Source organism: Carlito syrichta, unplaced genomic scaffold (assembly GCF_000164805.1).
Source record: "Carlito syrichta isolate Samal-C Ts95f unplaced genomic scaffold, Tarsius_syrichta-2.0.1 Scaffold303116, whole genome shotgun sequence".
NCBI lineage: Eukaryota > Metazoa > Chordata > Mammalia > Primates > Tarsiidae > Carlito > Carlito syrichta.
The window spans coordinates 97,176-105,739 of record NW_007247212.1 but is presented as its reverse complement, the minus strand read 5'-3'; the positions used below and the strand labels follow the sequence as shown (position 1 = coordinate 105,739).

General features: G+C 52.6%; 1 protein-coding gene across 3 annotated transcripts in view; it reads right to left on the bottom strand.

The window, feature by feature from the left end:
- Nucleotides 1–8,564, bottom strand: part of SEPT9 (septin 9) — a 113,266-nt gene that overhangs the window by 44,060 nt on the left and 60,642 nt on the right. The gene's annotated exons all lie outside the window — the stretch shown is intronic.

Below are 8,564 nucleotides of genomic sequence, written 5' to 3'. Positions count from 1 at the left end.
CCACTCACCTCAGCCTCCCAAAGCGCGGGATTACAGGCTGAGCCACCGAGCCCAGTTTACAAAAATTTTTAAAAATTAGCCAGGTATGGTGACACATGCCTGTAGTCCCAGCTACTCGGGAGGCTGAGGTGGAAGGATCGCCTGTGCCCAGAAGGTCGAGGCTGCAGTGAGCCTGAATTGTGTCACTGCATTCCATCCTGGGTAACAGAATGAGACTCTGCCTCAAAAAAGAAAAAAAAAGAAGCAAGGAGGGAGAGGGTGATGTCGCCAAGTCTTCAACTCCTGCCTTTCCGGAGGCCTAAGGGTCCCACACACAGCCGCCCTGCATGTATATCCTTCCAATAACCAACTCATCATGCTTATGTTTATTTATTTTAAAGTCACACAGAATTGGGCTTATTAAAAAAGAATTTATATAGACAGAAAGCAGACTGGTGGCTGCCAAGGGCCAGGGGAGAGGGGCGGGGAAGTGACTCCTTCGTGGATGGGGGTTTCCTTTTGGGGTGATGACATGGTTCTGGCATGGATGGTGGTGACGGCTGCATAACGCTGAATGTACTCAGTGTTACTAACAGTAAATTTTATGTTCTGTGTGTTTTAGCACAATAAAAAATCTATTTAAAAAAAACAATGCGATGTAGCCTTTCTTCCCCTTGAGCCAGTTTGTTTGATTGTTTTATACCTTATAGCCAAAAGGACCCTAAGACGAATCGCAATCGGCTGAATGTTACTTTCTGCGGCAAGAGGGACTTTGCAGATGTAACTGAAGGTTGTGAGAGGAAGAAGCTGCCCAGGCGGGCCCTAAATGTCCTCCCAAGGGCATTGCAAGAGGGAGATTTGAGGACAGAGAGGAAGAGGGTCACGGGCTGATGGCAGTAGAGACTGGAGTGACATAGCCACAAGCCAAGGAGCCCCTGGGGCCACCACACCTGGACAAGAACAGGGAATGAACTCTCCCCTGGAACCAAGAAGGAACCTCGACTTTTGCCCAGTGAGGCTGAACCCAGACTTCTGTCCTTCAGAACCGTAAGCGGACACGTTTCTGCTGTTTGAAGGCACCGAGTCAGCTACAGCAGGGCAGGAAGCTAGCCCAGCCCCTCAGTCCGCATCTTGACCGGTCGTCACATAGGGGTTTCGTCGTGCAGACGGAAAAACACACACTCAGAGCTGGTGGGCAGACTCGCTGGAGGCCAGGCAGCCAGTGAGCGGGAACAGACTCCCTTCCAGCCTCCACCAGGGGTCTAAGTTGGATTTTCAGAGGCTGCTGCTCTAGGAACACTCTTGAGTTTGACCCACATCCACAGACTCGTCCCAAAGCTGAAGAAGTGTCCCCCTATATGGAATGCCAGGCTGACATGCCACGGTTGACAGCAGCACCCACGGTCTTTCCTGGTGACCCTTCCAACAGAAGGGTCGCAAGCGAAGAGGTTGCTTAGGTCGGCCTGTCCCGCAGCTGGGTTCTCCTCTGGAAGCCACAGGGGACAGCTGGGGGCCCCACCTCTATCGGAGCCAACTGGGAGAAAAACACTGCACAGTCTCAGAGGCGGATACCTGCCAGGAAGTGCAAGGACACCCACTGTTGTAGCTCACAGCAACGTAGCAGCAGCAAGAGGATGTGGTTTTCACAGCTTCCTTCCCTGCCCCCAACACATACAAGCACGCACATACGCGTGCATGCACATACATGCACACACACACACAAGCAGACATGTACACAGGCCCTGCCCCCAGTTCCCAGGTCCTGCCAACCTCCCTGGCCACCGCGAAGCCTGGTTGTGAGCATAAAGCTCAGCCTCCTGCCAACTCTTCCAACCCACCCCGGGCAACACCCCTGTGGGATGGAGCAGATGCTTCCTCACAAATGCCAAGAAAAACATCCCTCCCTCTCCTCTGTGGGCCGGTGGCTGGGCTCCTGCAGCAGGAGGGCTGTGAGGTCAGGAGTGTGGGCCTGATAACTGATGTGCACTGGCGGCCGCAGCGCCCCGGGGGTATCCCGCACATCCGCCCGCAGGGAGACCTCCCGAAGGTGCCGGGAGCACCCACCAGCCTCTGCTGCCCCTGGGGTGGGCAAGCTGCGGGGACCCCAAGCAGCCCCAGAGTGAAGGCCGTCCCTAGCAGGCATGGAGGCCTCTGCAAAGTCTGTCTCTGGAGCAGAGCAATTGCTTGCAGTGAGCTAGCTGAGTTATCACATTCGGGGGACATCTTCCCTTTTCTTTAGTTCCTTTGCACTTGGCTGGTGAGGACATCCAGGCTGCCTTAATCTCCAAAACAAGCAGCCCCCACCTGCCTTGGGCCCAGTGACGCAAACTGTGGACTTTCTCCCTGCTTGAACAACCCAACCTCTTCAAGGTTGGTCTATATCATGGCTTTTCTCTTCCCACCGCCCACTCACTCCTTAACCCGCGCCATCTGGCGTCTGCCCATTTCACCATTAAAACCCAGCTCTTGAAAAAGTCCTCATGGCCCTTGTCCAGCTCCACCCACCCTGACCTGGGGGCCAGTACTTGACGGCCATGAATCTCCTTTCTCCCCCCATTCCCCAGTGCAGGGGCTTGGGCAGCTCCCAGGGGTCACCTGGCCCCTCCCCAGCTTCCTGGCTCAGCCACCTCTCCACAGCAGGCCTCAGCCCTCCCGCAAAGCACAGCCCATTTTTCTGAGACTCAGGCTCCCATGGCCCCTCCCGGCCCTCCTCACCCCAAATCCTACCGTTTGTTTCTCCGGGAGTCTTGCAATCAGCCCTTCCTGCCCAGTCCCAAGAGGCTAGTTCTGGTCCTGTGGCTGCTCCCCTGGACACCGTGGTCCCTCATGGACACCCACACCTGTCGTGCTCCCTTCCCCCTCCGCAGGATGACCCCACCTACTCTGCTTCTCCTCTTCCCCAAAAGCTTCCTGGATCCTCTGTGAAAGTCAGAGTTCTTCCCTTACATTTGAAGACCCCCTCCAATCCGGCCAACCCACCTTCAAGCCTGAATTCTCACTTTTTCCTAAGGACCCTACACTCTTCAGCCAGGCCCCATAGTCTCCCAAACCCCACCTAGAATCCCCTTTGGTAAGCATCACCACCTCCAGGGAGCCCTCCGGGATGTCCTCCATCATACGTGCCCACTACCCCTAGAGATATACTCTGACTTGGAGAACATGACTCTCCTGAACCCCCCTCGGCGGCCTCAATATATGTTTGTGGACCTCTGCGGCAGGAGGGCCCATTTCCTCCTTTCTAAGAAGCGCTCACCCCATCCTGTCAGGCTGCATCTTCTACTCACAGTCACCTTCAACATACTTTTTCTTCCCCCTCTTGCAAAGCTATCATCATATCAACAACGCGTCTTACAAATTATTTGATCATATCTTAAAGTGACCTATTGTTGCAAGTGTGACCTTACTTTTTAATAACAGAGTTGGCTGTGGTCTGCAGCCAACTCCATTATCCCCATGTGACGACGGCTTTGTAGATCAACAACAGTCCCAGGCACACGTCCCACCCTGTCCAGCCGGCCCCTCCACCTGAGCCCTCCCCAGCCACATCCAGTGAGCCCAGACTGCAAACTCTTGGCTGACACAAAACCAGGGTCCTCGACACCCAGCAGCAAGACTGTCGGGCCCCGCACAGATTTCAGCAAGTATAAGAGGGAGAACCCCCAGACCCCCGGAATTATCTTTGGGAGGGCGGGCCCCTGTAGAACAGGCTTCCCCGGGTAGGTAAGTGTTCCAGGAGCCCACCAGCTTCGGTGTACCAGGTAGTGTTGTTGTGAGAGGCTGCGTCCAGCTGCAGTGAATTTCTTTTGGAGATTCTTTCAGTGCATTTGCCTGTTTCATGATGAGTGATTTATGAGTGCACCTGCCCACACCATGCTGAGTGTTCCACAGTTTTTGACCAAAAATAGCGTGACCCCCCCATCCTCCCTATTCACCTGGTCTTGCCCCAGTGACTTTGGTTTCCCCAGATGAAAAAAAGTCCTCAAAGGGCAACGTTTGGCAGATGTGGAAGAGGTGAAACCAAAAAGGGCAGAAGCGCTAAAAGGCACCAGCACTGACGAGTTCAAAAACTATTTTGAGCAGTGGAAAAAATCGTCTTGATAGGTGTACTGCATCCAACAAAGAGTGCTTTGAAGGTGACTGGAGGTTAGACACGTATAATCACAATTTTTTATAAATAAGTTCCTGGGTTTTTTTTTCGGGGAGGGTCCTCCTCATAAACCACGTCTGCCAACAGCACCATCTGGCCCCACAAACTCTCTTCAGGGAGGCCAAGAGGCGAAGCCCACCAGTTGGGGGCACTCCAGGCTATCTGCTAGGTGTGATGCTCTGTGCCTCAACCCGGCCCATCACTGAAACGGGGGCCAAAATAAACGCCGGGCAGCTAAGGAGGTGGGATGTGGAGCCAAACAATAGACGGTTTGGTACTCAGAGAGGACTGAAGTGCCAAGACTCAGGGTGACAGGACATGGCCAGATGAAAGGGCAGGACATTTGCCTGGCTTCTGGAAACACGTTCGATGAAGATGACAGTTCTCAATCCTGGTGGCACATTATACCGTCCTAATGTGCATCTAAAAAAATACAGATAGCCTGATGCAGTGGCTCATGCCTGTAATCTCAGCTACTCAGGAGGCTGAAGCAGGAGGATTGCTCAAGCCCAGGAGTTCAAGTCTGGCCTGGGCAACATTGCAAGACCCCATCTCTTAAAAAAAAATTAATTAGTTAAATTTAATTTAATTTAAAAATACACATGTTTGGGCCCTGCCCCAGAGGTTCTAATTTAACTAATCTGGGGGGGTTGGTATCTTTCAACATTTTTCAGGGGCTGGGTGCAGTGGCTCACACCTATAATCCCAGCTCTTTGGGAGGCCGAAGCGAGAGGATTGGCTGCCGTGAACTGGGATCGTCATGCCACTGCACTCCAGCCTAGGAGACAGAGTGAGATTTCAACTCAAAAAAGAAAAAAAAATTCTCAAGGAACTTTAATGCGTAGCCAGGGTTGAGAACTGCTGGTAAGAACTGACAGACACACACAGGCACACACACCCTCCTAGACATACACTCCTACAACGTGCCAAGATCGTGATAAGATTTTGGAGCTGAACATGCCCAAGGGTGAGTGGGGGGTGGGAGGAGGGTGCCGATGGCTTCTCTGCCGTCCACGGAAGCGTCTGTCCCTCTGAGGTTTAATCCTTTCCTCCTCCCCACATAATCCCTTGGTTCCTGCCGCAGGACTGAAATGAACCCAGCGCAAAAAACTCTGAGCTCAGAGAACTGGGTTTAAAAACAGGCGATACAGGCCTTGCTGCCTGAACAGCAGCAAAGGGCCCTGGCCAGAGGCGCCTGGCTGACTCCATGGGCCATCCTTGAGGTGTTTACTAAGGGTCTCCACACTGCCCACTGCCTGACGGAACTTCTCACCCCCACCTGCCTTGGAAGAGAACAAGGACACACATGAAGGGGACAGAGTGTGTCATCGTGACATAAAGATGATTTTGAGCAGAAGGCATTCGAGTTGCTGAAATCTCTTTATCTGTCTAAAAGCAGAGCCTACTGCACCCAAGAAAACAAGAAAACTCAGCTGGGAGCAACCAAGAAGACTGACTCTTATCACGGAGAAGTCTCCACACCAGCCTAAACATACGTGTCACAGGACTATCGTTATCTCCTACCTCATCTCCTAAGGGCCTAACTATCCACAATGTTGTTTTCCAGCAAACGCGTTCTTCCTCTGTTCACATGGCATATAGGCCCCAAATTCTAACTTCCCCTTTGAGCCACACTTTTCTGTGAACTCCCATACATCTGTGATTAAATCTGTCTTTTCTTTTGTTAATCTAGCTTGTCTGTTTAATTTGCAGGCTCCCAGCACTGAACCAACGAGGGTGGAGGGAAAGTTGTTTTTCTTCCAGATACTTATAACCCCCACCCCACCCCGCACCCATGGGCAATTTAGACTCCTGCTTCTCAAAGTCTGTAAAAGCAGGATAGCTCACCCTGCAGGATAATCCCATCCCAAAAGGATGCCGGTCAGGTCTGGGAGCAGGGGTGAGGAATGAGACTGGCAAATATTTACATCTTAGGCTAGAAAGAGGCACTCAGGTATCCATAGTGCATATTTTTAAAAACTGAAAGAGAAATCTCCAGCTGCCTTGGGGTATAAAAAGCAGCAATCTTTTCTGTGGCTCGATGGCTAGGCGACCCGGGGGACAAGTCATGGCCACCCTGAGCCTCAGTTTACTTGCCCATAAATTGAAAGCAACAAAACCACCTGCTGTTTGGCTGTTTGAGAGGCAGTTGCTCAAGCTTCCTGCCCTGCCCTGCGGGGTTTGGGGTGGATCAGATGAGTTAACACAACAGTGCTCTGAAAACCACACGAAGTGTCAGGCTGGTCCTGGCCAACTCCAGGCCTGTTTTCATGACCTGACAGAAAGGCCCCAAGCCAGCAAGCCTTGTTTCTCCCTTGGGTCAGGGAGCTCAGTCTCATGGCTTTTGCAGCTGCTCAGGCTATGGGATAGGAGACTTTTGTCAGCCCCAGACCCACTCTTGGGGGAGGTGGGGAAGGGTCTGAAACTCTTCATACCTTTGGGGGACGGTGAAACCTTCACTCATGGCCAACTAAGAAGCGGTTTTGAGTTGGGGCCAGTCCAGTCCAGCTGTCTCTCCTCCCAGAACTCGGAGCACAGGAAGCTGGGGGGTGCGAAGCTGATGGAAACAGCCCCTCTGATGGTGTGCACCACCACACCAGCTAATTTTTTTGTTTATTGCAGAGACGAGGTCTTGCCAAGTTGCCCAGACTGGTCTCGAACCCGCGCTCAGGCAAACCTCTTGCCTCCACCTCCCGAAGTGCTGGGATTACAGGCATGAACCACCACACCCAGCAGAGGGAGTGGTCCCACCTGCAAAAATGAAGAGTAGCCAGGTACAGTGGCTCACGTCTGTAATCCCATTGCTTTGGGAGGACCACTTGGATCACTTGAGCTCAAGATGAGCCTGAACAATGTAGTGAGACCTCATCTCTATCTCTATCTCTCTCTCTCTCTCTGTGTGGTGGCAAGCACCTGTAGTTCCAGCTTACTCAGGAGGCTAAGGGGTGAGGACTGCCTGAGCCCAGGAGTGATCATGCTACCATCACGCCACTGCACGCCAGCCTGGATGACAGAGTGAGTGAGATCTTGTCTCAAAAAACAACAACAGAAAGGGGAAAGGGATAGTAGAGGCGAGTGGAAGGGGAAAACATGGCCCCTGTGCAGATGGCCTGGTGCAGGCACCCAGTGGATGATCCAAGACGCTGCCTTCCTGCCTCTCCCTCGGAGCGTGGGCGGGAGACAGCAGAGAGGAAGGAGCAGCTGCTAGCCTGGGCCTCCACGATTCTGTGTTGAAAGTGAAAAAAGGAATAAGCCGCAACGGCTGGCTGAGTTTCTTACGTCTGTGCCTTCAAATCCTAATGCACCCAATACAACTTTTGGGCAAGTTCTCTTCTAAAGGTATACTGAAAATTGAAAATGCAAAATGCCACGCGTATGTATCACGACATGCAAGTTACAGATGGGAACAGGAGGGTTTCCCACACCGTCTGTTGGTCCTTCCTTCACTCTCTGCATAGGCACTGAGGGTCCCACCAGTGCAGACCTCAGACTCAGGGAGGAGATAAGGAAGTTAACATATGGGTGAGACCATTCTTTTTTTTTTTTTTTTGAGACAGAGTCTCACTCAGTTGCCCAGGCTGAAGTGCAGTGGCGCACAAATCACTGCAACCTTGACCTCCTGGGCTCAAACAATCCTTCTACCTCAGCCTCCCAAGTAGTTGGGACTATGGGCGCATGCCACCACACTCAGCTAATTATTTTTTTGTAGAGACGAGGTCTCACTATGTTGCCCAGGCTGGTCTTGAACTCCTAGCCTCAAGCGATCCTCCTGCCTCAGCCTCTCAAAGTGCTGGGATAACACATGTGAGCCACTGCACTCAGCCCACTGAAGTCATTCATTCTTTTTTCTTTTTTTTGAGGTGGAGTCTCTCTCCATCGCTCAGGCTGGAGTGCAATGGCATGCTCACGGCCACCGCAGCATTGACCTGCCGGGCTCCAGCAATCCTTCCGCTTCAGCCTTCCAAGCAGCTGGAACTACAGGCATGCGCTCACCCCTGGCTAATTTTTTATTTATCATAGAGACGAGGTCTTGCCAAGTTGCCCGGGCTGGTCTTGAACAGGCGGGCTCAGGCAATCCACTCGCCTAGGCCTCCTAAAATGCTGGGATTACAGGCTGAGCCACCGAGCCTGGCGAGGCCATTCTTAAAGAGTCCCCAAAGTGGGCCAGCTCCTGCAGGAAGCAAGCATCCTAGGCAGCGGCTTGGAAGCAGGTCTCCAGGAAGCCAATCAGGATGTTCCATAGGCCGGGAGGCAAATCATGAGCCTGGAGGCAGGATGGTCATAGTGTCATGAAGTGTCAGCCCAGGCTGTTCACCAGACCCCAGGACAGAATGATCACAGCAGTTGGGGTGCCAGATTTGCCCACCCGATTCCTGCTCGGCTCAGAAAATAACTGTTTCAGGGCCACAGGCAGAAGCCCAACTCTTGTAAGCTGCCG